At 39.7% G+C, this 12,349-nt stretch overlaps 1 protein-coding gene across 5 annotated transcripts in view; it reads right to left on the minus strand.

Annotated features, from left to right (window-relative positions):
* The window catches only part of IPCEF1 (interaction protein for cytohesin exchange factors 1), a 200,583-nt gene that overhangs the window by 93,964 nt on the left and 94,270 nt on the right, over positions 1-12,349 (minus strand). The window contains exon 1 of one of the 5 annotated variants that reach the window (XM_043456875.1): positions 10,852-10,869. The exons of the other annotated variants lie outside the window; for them this stretch is intronic. The gene's annotated coding sequence lies outside the window, so the exon portion shown is untranslated. Of the gene's footprint in view, positions 1-10,851; positions 10,870-12,349 lie in introns of those variants that run through there. 5 annotated transcript variants of the gene reach the window in all.

Raw genomic sequence — 12,349 nt, forward strand, 5'->3', positions numbered from 1 at the left:
GGAAAAGACTTTGATGCTGGGAAAGATTGAGGGCAGGAGGAGAAGGGGACAACAGAGGATGAGACGGTTGGATGGCATCACCAACTCAATAGACATGAGTTTGAGCAAGCTCCAACAGTTAGTGATGGACAGGGAAGCCTGGAGTGCTGCAGTCCATGGGGTCGCAAAGAGTCAAACACGACTTAGCGACTAAACAACCACAATATTCAGGCTCATTAGTAATGAAATAAGCTCAAAGTAAAACAGCAGCCTAACTCCATTTTTAATCTTCGAGACTGGCATACACAAAAAAATTGTTAGAAGTTAAGTTTGGTGGAGGGTGTTGAAAATTTTGTTGTTGGGATGTCCAATTGCCTTGCTGGAGGGCAATTTGTCAAGGTGATGTTGATGACACCGGTGACATTCACAATGACTGCTGACATCTGCTGAATCTTTACTATCTGCCATCAACTATGGGCTCCCAGGTGGCACGAGTGGTAAAGAACCCACCTGCCAATGCAGGAGACACAGGAGACTCAGGTTCAATCCCTGGTGTGAAAAGATCGTCTGGAGGAGGGCATGGCAACCCACTCCAGTATTCTGGCCTGAAGAATCCCATGGACAGAGGAGCCTGGTGGGCTACAGTCCACGGGGTCGCAAGAGTCAGATGTGATTGAAGCAGCTGAGCACCATACCAAACATGCCAAGAGTTTTACAAAATACTCTTAATGAAAAAGTAGGGAAAACATGTGCAGTGGAACTTCATTCAGTTTTTACTATAAAAATACAGGTTTATATGATACAACTCACACATCAGTGCCTTGGAGGGAAAAGTCTGAAGAAATCTACAGCAAAATATGTACAGTGGGACTTTCCTGGTAGCCCAGTGGTTAAGAATCAATTCCTTAAACACGTTTCTACCCATTTCAGAACCTTTGTGCATGCTCTTCAACATTCAGGACAATTCTCATTTAGTCAAGAAGGCTTTCCATGATCTTTATTAGAGGTCAATATCCTTTCATATGTTCTCATAACTCCTTATATTTTATTCATAGAAGGTCTTGCTCATAATTTTACAGAATTATTAATTTTGCAATTACTTTGTTAGCATCTGATGCCCACTGTAATAACTTACCTGAGGGCAGCAGGCATTCTGTCTTATTTTGTTTCTCTGTACCCAGTCTTTGTATAGTGGTTGATTAAATAGACATTTGTTGAGTAAATGAATTTGAAATACAAACAATAAAAGCTCTAAACTACAGATGAGTTTCCATAAAGAAAACTTATGAATTTCTATCTTTTTTTCATTTAGTGGAATAATACTGTCACGAATAGCCCATGAGACATCTCCTTCCCAATCTGCAGAAGGTGGAAATGAGACTGTGTGATGTCAAACCTCCCCGAGTCAGAGGGCAAATGGGCAGAAATAATATGCAAACACTGGTGCAAGGAGGCACAGGTGAGGTGACGTGCCTTTATGGAGGCTATATGAGTGTTCACTTATGTAGTTCACGTAGTGGTTTTGGAGTTTTGGTACTATATTTCCTGAGGTAGTTGACATATGTGAAATCCAAAATGTCACCAGAATGATTCAAAGTGGGGCAGAAGAATCATCAGAACAACCTAAGCTTAATCCACATTCTCCTCTTCCATACAAAGCACATAGCCATATTTTAGAAGAACTAGGAAGTGGAATGATATTTATGAAGACTCATGGAAATACACTTGCTTATAATCTGAACAAAAAGAACCAGCTCAGCTAACGATGTTAAAGGGTACATGGTATCTCTAAAAAATAGGTAGCACCAAGAGTCGATAAAAATATTTATAAAGCACACAATAAAATTAGCTTGTGGAAAATAATAATAATGCTGGCAAAAGTGTTTTGGAAGTAATAATTTTTCCATAGCCCCAAGCTTTCTGAGAATATTAGTTTGAGGAAGGTGCCTACGAGTGAAAGTTAAAGGAAGAAGTGTTAACTTCTCTGATGTTTTGATAAAGAATTTGTATAATTCCCAGGAATTAAAAACATATAAGAGCCTAACAAGGGTAACAAGTAACATTTATAAATCAAGTTTCAAAATCTTTGTTTTCAACAAAATTGAAGAAAAATCTATTTTAAATCTCTTAATCATTAAAAGTGGTTGTTTGATAGACTACCATGTGATATTTGGCATATTCTTGGAAGAAGTTCAAAAAGTGCTCAGTTCCCACGTATTTATTTATATGAAAACTAGTTTTAAGTGCTCACATCCATAAAAAACAATAAAAAACTGGCTCTGAACTCTAATACTAGAAATAAATAATACTCATGGGTATAGTTATATACCCAAAACTTTGGCCACCTGATGTGAAGAACTGACTCATTAGAAAAGACCCTGATGCTAGGAAAGATTGAAGGCAGGAGAAGAAGGGGACGACAGAGGATGAGCTGGTTGGATGGTATCACTGACTCAATGGACATGAGTTTAAGCAAGCTGTGGGAGATGGTGATGGACGGGAAAGCCTGGCATGCTGCAGTCCATGGTGTCCCAAATAGTTGGACAAGACTGAGCAATTGAACAACAAAATTGTTACATAATTAGGAAGAAAGTTTCATCTGTGTCATTAAACACTGAATCTTCAATAAAAATATTTACCCCTGTATTAATCATTATTTGTCAAGATGTGTAACATATTCATATTTTTGCTAAGTTACAAACCAATAATACTTATAATGACTCACTCCAAATGAAATCATTTAGGTTTAAAGAATTATGTCACTTCAAAATTTTTTAATAAATTTCATTTTAAATATAAGCAATATATTGTTGAGATGTATTACAGTATTATTAGTGTTTTAAGCATAAAAATGTTATATAATTGTACAAAAATCCATGGAGTATCAGAATGAAGATATGAGTTCTGGGGGGAGAAGAGTGCTATGTAAAATCTAAAACTCCAAAGATTATTTTAAAAAAATAAACATATAAAATTTCTGTTTATATTGCATCAGTTCAGTTCAGTTCAGTCACTCAGTCATGTCTGACTCTTTGCGACTCATGAATCGCAGCACGCCAGGCCTCCCTGTCCATCACCAACTCCCAGAGATTACTCAAACTCATGTCCATTGAGTCGGTGATGCCATCCAGCCATCTCATCCTCTGTCGTCCCCTTCTCCTCCTGCCCCCAATCCCTCCCAGCATCAGGGTCTTTTCCATTGAGTCAACTCTTCGCATTAGAGTCTCAGCTTCAACATCAGTCCTTCCAGTGAATACCCAGGACTGATCTTCTTTAGGATGGACTGGTTGGATCTCCTTGCAGTCCAAGGGACTCTCAACAGTCTTCTCCAACACCACAGTTCAAAAGCATCAATTCTTCAGTGCTCAGCTTTCTTCACAATCCAACTCTCACATCCATACATGACCACTGGAAAAACCATAGCCTTGACTAGACGGACCTTTGTTGGCAAAGTAATGTCTCTGCTTTTTAATATGCTATAGGTTGGTCATAACTTTCCTTCCAAGGAGTAAGCGTCTTTTAATTTCATGGCTGCAATCACCATCTGCAGTGATTTTGGAGCCCCCAAAAATAAAGTCTGACACTGTTTCCACTGTTTCCCCATCTATTTGCCATGAAGTGATGGACTGGATGCCATGATCTTAGTTTTCTGAATGTTGAGCTTTAAGCCAACTTTTTCACTCTCCTCTTTCACCTTCATCAAGAGGCTTTTTAGTTCCTCTTCACTTTCTGCCATAAAGGTGGTGTCATCTGCATATCTGAGGTTATTGATATTTCTCTCGGCAATCTTGATTCCAGCTTGTGCTTCTTCCAGCCCAGCATTTCTCATGATGTACTCTGCATATAAGTTAAATAAGCATGGTGACAATATACAGCCTTGACGTACTCCTTTTCCTATTTGGAACCAGTCCAGTTCTAACTGTTGCTTCCTGACCTGCATATAGGTTTCTCAAGAGGCAGGTCAGGTGATCTGGTATTCCCATCTCTTTCAGAATTTTCCACAGTTTATTGTGATCCACACAGTCAAAGGTTTTGCATAAGTTATGTTTAAAGAGAATATAACCTTTTTCAGGCTTCCCCGGTAGCAGGAGCTTTAGGAGATGCAGGTTTGATTCCTGGGTCAGGAAGATCTCCTGGAGGAGGGCATGGCAACCCATTCCCATATGCCTGCTTGGAAAATCACATGGACAGAGGAGCCTGGCGGGCTACAGTCCATAGGATTTCAAAGAGTCAGACATGATTGATGTTACTTAGCATGCACATATAACCTTTTTCACTATCAAGATTTATAATATGCCACAAATTACATCTTTTGCAACTATTTAAATGTATGATAAAAACTCTGGGTGACAACTTAAAATGTGAGGAAGTATGTAGAGTTTCCATATTATTTTACAGATACACAACCAAAAAAAATATTTTAAAATCACTGCACACACATGGTTTAGGGCCAAACAGATCTCACTCCACCACTTAAATGTGGAAACTTTAAAAAAAAAATCACCTAATTTCTCTAAATAGTAGGAGCTTCATCCGTTAAACAGAAATGACAATAACCAGCTGATAGGATTTTGTTAGAATTAAGTGAAATATCATATGGGAGACACGTGGATGCTCAATAAGAGGTAGCAATTACCTAGAATGGGTGCAATTACCCAGAAATAGCTTTGTTATAGAAAACTATTCTTCCTAATGGAGTAAGCACACAACTAAAGCGTTTGAACAAGTTAGATAACAGGTTTCATCAAATAAAATAGCTTTCCCACTTCAAGGTTGAATAAACTCCCTAACCTACTCTCCTAGAGACATTTTTGGTACCTTATTTCAGAGTTTAAGGAAATAGTTTTCTCAGTCATATCTGAGACAATTACCTTCTTTAAAGAACAATTCCTTAACATAATACCACATGAGACTTAGCAAAAACACTAAGGTCATTACTATTTTTTAAGTCAGTGAGATGAAATCAAATACAATATTTGTATTTCTGAAATGAAATCAAATAAAATATTTGTATTTCTGGTAAGTCCTGTAATTGAAAAGTGGAAATGTAGTTCATTACAATTCCAAAGATGAGATTGTTCCTAAATTTATTATTGGCTTTCTGGACTGAATGTTTGTATCCCTGCAAAATTCATATGTTGACATCTAATTCTGAACATGATAGTATTTGGAGGTGGGGACTTTGGGAGGTAATTAGGTCACGATGCAGTATGGGGGAGCCCTCATAAATGAAATTAGTGCCCTCATAAGAAGGGGCCAGACTCATTCTCTCCCCATGTGTAGCTACAAGAAGAATCAGCAGTCTGCAACCCAGAAGAGAGCTCGTACCTGCACCTGACCAAGCTGACACGATGTTCTTGGACTTCCAGCCTCCAGAACTGTGAGAAATGAACTTCTGTTGTTGATAAGCCCCCTTGTTTACAATATTTTGTTACAGCAGCCCAAGCTAGCTAAGATGCTGGTGAAGAATTGTTCCTTTTTGTTTCATCCTAACAATATAAAACTTCATTCTAGCAATTTATTTTAGAAACTTTTTGGTAAACAAGTTAAGTAGAAATATGTATTCTGGCCCCATATCATTTTAAAACCAGAAAATAAATTAAGAATATCAATACACAACAAATGCACTATTGATAAAGCAGACAGTTAATAATTAGCATTTTTTAACTTATAAAAAAGTCACTAAAGGCAGTTATAGTTTCCATTGATCCAAAAGTAACCGTCTTAATTATAACCTTGAGGATGATGCAGTAAAACAAGTACCATGCCTACCCTTTTAAAGAAGACAATTTATTATGATCTCAAGATAGTTTTCTGTTTGAAAGAAAATATGGGCTAGGCTTATTCTCTTTTTCAGGGAGCCTCAAGTGAAAACAACGTAATGAACAAAAAGTTTAAAAGCCAACAGATTCATTCACAACAGGCTTATCCTTTAAAATTACAGTGTTAGCATTCAACAAGACACTCTCAGAACAGTAAATGGATTTATAGACAATCCAAGAGTGTAGGCAAACAATGTGCATCATTCTTAATCCAAAAACTAGAGCTCTTCGGAAGCAAAAAACCCTGGTCACCCTAAAGGCAGAACTCTTAATCATCAAAAAGCAAGGAAAGTGTGTGACAACAAAGTAGACACTTAACTAGTAATGACACCAGCCTGTAAGCATCTTCTGTTAAGTGATTGTCCATCGTAGCAACACCATGGGAGCAGGAGAGAAAATGCATGTTTGCTCAGATAAAAAAAGTGAAGGACATGAAACCATCCATTAGCTTTGCTCCTTAGAAGGACATATCTTATTAAGGCAGAGTAGGAGAGAAGGGAGCAAAATTCAAGATGCCCCCCTTCACCCCCGCCCCCCGGGAGCATGCATGCAGGGGTGTATTGGGTGGGCTTGTCTGTGGTTATTACTTTGCCCAGGAAATTTACGAAAGGGAAAAATTTATTCAAATTATCCCAAACTTTTTCCTTTTAGCTTTATTGTCATCCTGTTCCAATCCATCTCTCCTACAGGTTTTAAAAGTCTTATTCTTCTTCTTTCATTTATTTTCTCTTTTTTGTCATTAACTCTTCCACTCATTTCACTGCATTTCTTTTCTGCGGTCTCTCCACTTAGAGGATAAACCGACAGATGGTTTTAAGAGTCGCAGCTTTTTTTAAACAGAAACTATAATTAAAATTACTTTATTTTCAACACCACTGAAATGCTGTGATCCATCGTCTGGGGAGATTGGCAGCCCTCATCTTTTCTTCTCCATCCTGCCTTCCCACAAAAGCTTTCAGCCCTGACAATCACGATTTAGACATAAAAATCCACAAATATAAGAGGGAAAAGCCTTTCCTTCAGCCAATAATGTCAATCTCTATCCCCGAATGATCATTTTCACCATAGTAACAAGCAGGTGGCAAACTGTAAGCGATGACCAACAACCCCTCTTCTACCTCTTGGAGGAATCTGCACCAACCCAGAAGGCTGCTGGCCCCTCCTCTTAGCGAGTCACGAAGCTCCTTTACATCTTGGACCTCAGACGTACAGGTCCTTTTGCAGCTTCCAGAACCCGAAAGATGCACAGATTATGATCTGCAACCCAGCATGCCCTAGGGCTCTGGCAAGCGACTGGAGCCCTGCCAATCCCCCTCCCGGTGTAGCTAGAGCTGCCCACATGTGCCCTGCGCCCACTGCTCCAAAGAAGGCACTTTCCCTTTAGCAGCTAGCGGGGTCAACCAGATGCCCAGAGACCAGTGGGGCTCATCCCTATGGGTTTGATTCTGTTCCTGTGATTGTCTTAAATTCCATGATGCCAGCCCAGATTAATCCCACCAGCCCTCCAGAATTGGACTAGCACACTGATTTTGGGCTCTTCAAATTATGTATAAAGGCAGGGGCCCTGCAAAATATACTTTCACCCACCCCCTCAACACACACACGCACAAAAACACACACCATCGTAGCAACTTCGTGCACCAATGCAGATAAAGCCTGCAAAGTACCTGCCTCCTCTCCTACACCAGTGACAGATGGAAGGAACTTCTAGGAGGCAGTCATTCTAGCATTCAAACTAGCTGTGTGCTGAGGCTGGATTTATAAGATCTGTGATGGAAACCCAAGGAACCTCCCCAAAGGTCTGACTAGCCCCAGGATGCTCCAACAAGTAAGAACAGGGCTTCGAGGCCCGTGACAAGGCCCCAGGAGCCACTGGTAACCCTTCTCACAAAGTATCAGTTGTTAGGTCCAGTACAGGGTGTCCCGAAATACACCCTGTTGGTCCACAGTAGCAGCTCCTAGTAATAACACCTGATCCCTAAATTCACTTCACTCCAGCCTGTATGGGGAGAGAGTAGATGCTCTGTGCTAAGATGGGCCAGACAAGAATGGCAAATGATCACCCTTCCCTTTCCATAATCTGCAGCCCTAAATTTCTCCATGTGACTTACAGGCATATTTTCTCTCTCTGGAAGAGGGTACGTGTTTCTGACTGTGATATCCAGACTGTGTTTACACTGCTCTGAGGCAACCTGTCATCTTAATTAACCTTTACCCAACAACCTTCTATTCAACCCTCTTTCCACGAAAGTAACTAAAACTCCACGCAGCAGTGCCCTCTTCTATGGGACCACTGCAGGCTAGAAAGAAGCTAGAAAAACTATTACAAAAGCTGCCTGCTGTTTGTACCCATTGCTCTGGAGTTGGGCAAAAATTCCTCTTTTGTTTGGCTGATTCTTTCTTGGGAAATATTGTTTCAATGGGACTTAGGATTTTGCAAAATAGTGCATGAGGCCCAATCCAAAAGCAGAGGTCATGACCATAAGGAGCTAACCTGCTGTGCATCAAAATAGGAAAGGCTGCCTTAACCAAGGGGCTTCCAGGGTGGCAAAAGTGGTAAAGAATCCACCTGCCAATGCAGGAGGAGGTGGTAAGAGACACAGAAAGATGGGTCAGAAAGATGCCCTGGATGAGAAAATGGCACCTTACTCCAGTATTCTTGCCTGGGAAATGCCATGCACAGAGGATCCTGGTGGGCTACAGTTCATGGGGTCGCAAAGAGTCGGACACAACTGAGCATCTGAGCACAGATACAGCCTTTATCCAAAAAAAAAAAAAAAAGGCGACTTCTCTTAGATACAGTGACACTCGGCAGGATTCTCAAAAATTGTTAGCAGTCTTCACATCAACTCAGTAAAGTAACAATACCTATACTTTCACAAATAAAGAAACTGATATACAGAGCTCATAGACTAGCTACTTCACATAGCTAGTAAGTCGTAAAGTCAAAATTTGAATTCAAGTCTTCAGACTCCCAGCTTGGGGTCCTTTGGATATCAGCAGTGCTGCCTCTATTAATAAACTTTGCCTTTTCAACTTCTCCTTAACAGCATGCTTAATTTTTCTGCAAACAGTAAATCTCATCACATTCTTAGAGAATAAATTGAGTACCATAATTCTTGTAGACACTCCAGGCCAGGCATACGGCAGGCACCTAATAAATATCTGTTGACTTATTCTGACCCTCCCTCTACTTTAGGACAAGTTAGAGTAAACTTAAACAATTTACCAAATTTGAACAATTCAGAGAAGCTTTATGTGACTCACCACAATTGACATCTTTTACTCAAAGGGCTGACCTTCCCAGATGGCTGAGTGGTAAAGAATCTGCCTGCCAATGCAGGAGACATAAGAGACATGGGTTCAATCCTGGGGTCACAAAGATCCTTTGAAGGAGGAAATGGCAACCCACTCCAGTATTCTTGCCTGGAGAATCCCATGGACAGAGGAGCCTGGCGGGCTACAGTCCATGGGGTTGCAAAGAGTCAGATACGATTGAGCGACTAAGTATGCACTCAAAGGGCTACAGATCAGCTGCTATGGGGTGATTTTGAAGGATCTGATCAGCAAGGAATATAGTACCTAGAAAGAGACATCAGAGACTCAAACGCAGTTTGTTTTCAAATTAAGCACTCTCGCCAAGACCTCATTCATAACTAATGTAGGGCTCACTTCCTGGTTGCAGTCCTAAATATCTGTATCAGTCTCTCAACAACCTTGATGCAAGTACCTGATTTTTGTGTCTGCTGACAAATTCTTGGTTAATGTCTGCAAAATTTTTAAAGAAGTATTAGAGCTCTTGCCAAGATGCATATCTATTTACTATCTAAGAAGAGTTGTTAAATTATTAAACCCATTCTCGTGTGTGTGTGTGTGTGTGTGTGTGTGTGTGTGTGTGTGTGTGCGCACGCGCGCTCAGTTGCTCAGGCATGTCTCTTTGTGACCCCATGGACTGTTGCCCGATGGGCTCCTCTGTCCATGGGATTTCCAAGGCAAGCATACTGGAGTGGGTGGTCATTTCCTCCTCCAGAGGATTTTCCTGACCAGGATTGAACCCGAATCTCCTGTGTCTCCTGCATTGCAGGCAGATTCTTTACCGGCTGAGCCAAAAGCCATTCTTAAATACCCCCAGGTTGAGACATTTGTTGACACAATCCATGTACTGTTGCTTTCAGAACTAGATTAGCTGTCTCTGGAATCATAATATATATGCAAAGAGACACCTAGTGGACAAACATATATGTACACTATTGAGCTTGAAACCAGAGACGGACTGAAAGATCATTCTGACTCTCTAATTTAACATGCTTTAGACTTCAATTGAGCAGTTTTTAAAACTACTGGGATCATAAAACTGGATATCTAAGTTTTACAAAATATCATTTTATGTTCATTTCTACAGGAAATGTTTGCTCTTTTATTGTTTTTTAAATTAGACTATCATCCACATAAAGTCCTGAGAAATAACACAGAAATGAGAGCAGAATGTAACTGACCAGCCACTTGTGTTTCTCTGAACACATGTGTGCTTATTTTTGGTTTCCACCTCTTCACAGACCTTATGTGTGAGATTTTCCATTGTCTTTGGGTTGTTTTATTCTTGCTTTTAATTAAGTAAAGCTTTTTTTTTTTTTCCAGCCAGTTTCCTGTGGTCTGCCCAGCTTCCTGTGGCCTGCCCGCTCTCTTCATTTCATGCTCCCTTCTCACCCACACCTCACCTACACACAGTTTTATACCCATCTTCTCACATTCAACTTCTATATGCACCTGCCGCCCTCCCACTGCCCTAGATAATTTTAACCTCAAAAGTAAAAGTCTTGTCATCACAAGAAAGCAAGGAATTATTTACCTATTCCTGACACCATTTTACTGAAATTTGGTTATGTCCAACATTTAGAAATGTTTTATTAATTAAATAGATAAGTTAAATTTCAATGTGTGTGAATGCATGGACTCCAACTTGTAGAATTTTAGCTCTGAAAGAGAAACACTTGCTCTTGAGGAAACCAGACAACATTGAAACCAGACAACATTTACAGAGTCCACTCACTCTGAGTCTGCCGTACCAGGAAAAGCCAAGTCATGTGGAGTCCCAGGAGAACAAAGTGCCAGGTGAAGCCAAGAACACAGATGTGTGGCTGAAAAAGTGGTCTTGGAAGTGGGTCCTCCATCCCAACCACCCCAGCTGAAACCACATGCAACAGATGAACAGCCAAGTCAAGCAAGTTCAGTTCAGTTCAGTCATTCAGTCGTGTCTGACTCTTTGTGACCCCAGAGAATGCAGCATTGGAGAAGGAAATGGCAACCACTCCAGTGTTATTGCCTGGAGAATCCCAGGGACGGGGGAGCCTGGTGAGCTGCCGTCTATGGGGTCGCACAGAGTCGGACACGACTGAAGCGACTTAGCAGCAGCAGCAGACAGCAGCTTGCCAGGCTTCCCAAGCCAAGCCAAGCCAAGCCAAGCCCTTCCCAAATTCTGTCATGGGCAAACCAATGAGGTCCTCTACCATTTTCAATAAGCTCTTTCCTCCACAGCGTATTTGATGGCAAAATCTTGAACCTTTTCTTGGATATTAGGACCATACCAAAGATTCTTAACATTGTGTCAGAAGTGCTCATTTAAAAATAGTAAGAATTACAATAATTAAAAAATAAGAAATTAAGATCATCTATTTTCAGAAAATATGATTTTACACGTTGTTGAACAACAACAATGATTTTACATGTGGAAAAGAATCAACACAAATTATTTACACTAAAAGTGGATATAGAAGGCTTGCTAAATACCAGCCCAGTATGTAAAAACCAATAACTTTTCTACATTCCAGAAACAAATAGCATGAAAATAAAATTTGTAAGAAGACATGCATATAGCAACATCATTAAATCCCAAATCTGTTGGAATGAATCTAACAAAAGACATGCAATACTTCTATGAGGAAATCTATAAAACACTATTGGAAGAAATTTAAGATCTAAAGAAACAGAATGCTAGATCACGTTCATTAATCAGAGGACTCAATTGCAAAGATGACTACAGTTAGAACCTGTTCTTTGCTGTTATTTTTATTATCTTACAGCCATAGGATATTATTTTACCTTTTATTTTAAATTTTTTGTTTTTGTCTTTCATTTTAGACCTATAATCTATTTGCAATTGATTTTTGATTCTGGTTAGTTTTATTTTTCAAATTAATAACTAATTGTCTCAGCACATTTATTGAAAATACTGTCATTTCCTTGTTGGGTCTAATCATAAAGGAGAAACTTGCTAAGTTGGAACCCTAAAATTAAGAATTTTTATTTTCCAAAAGACAACATTAAGGACTGTAAAAGCAAGAAAATGAATGAGAAAAGATATGTGCAGTATATATAACCTGTACAAGGCAATATACCAGAATGTATAAAGAACTCCTATAAATCAGAAACACACAGAAAAAGCCAAAAGAAAAATGAAAGAAGTCTTAGGCATTTCACAAAGGAGGATATAAGCTAGTAAATATATGTATGGGAAGGTGCTAAGCCTCATCGACAGTCAGTGAAATGCA

Source organism: Cervus canadensis, chromosome 33, assembly GCF_019320065.1.
Source record: "Cervus canadensis isolate Bull #8, Minnesota chromosome 33, ASM1932006v1, whole genome shotgun sequence".
Taxonomy (NCBI): Eukaryota; Metazoa; Chordata; class Mammalia; order Artiodactyla; family Cervidae; genus Cervus; species Cervus canadensis.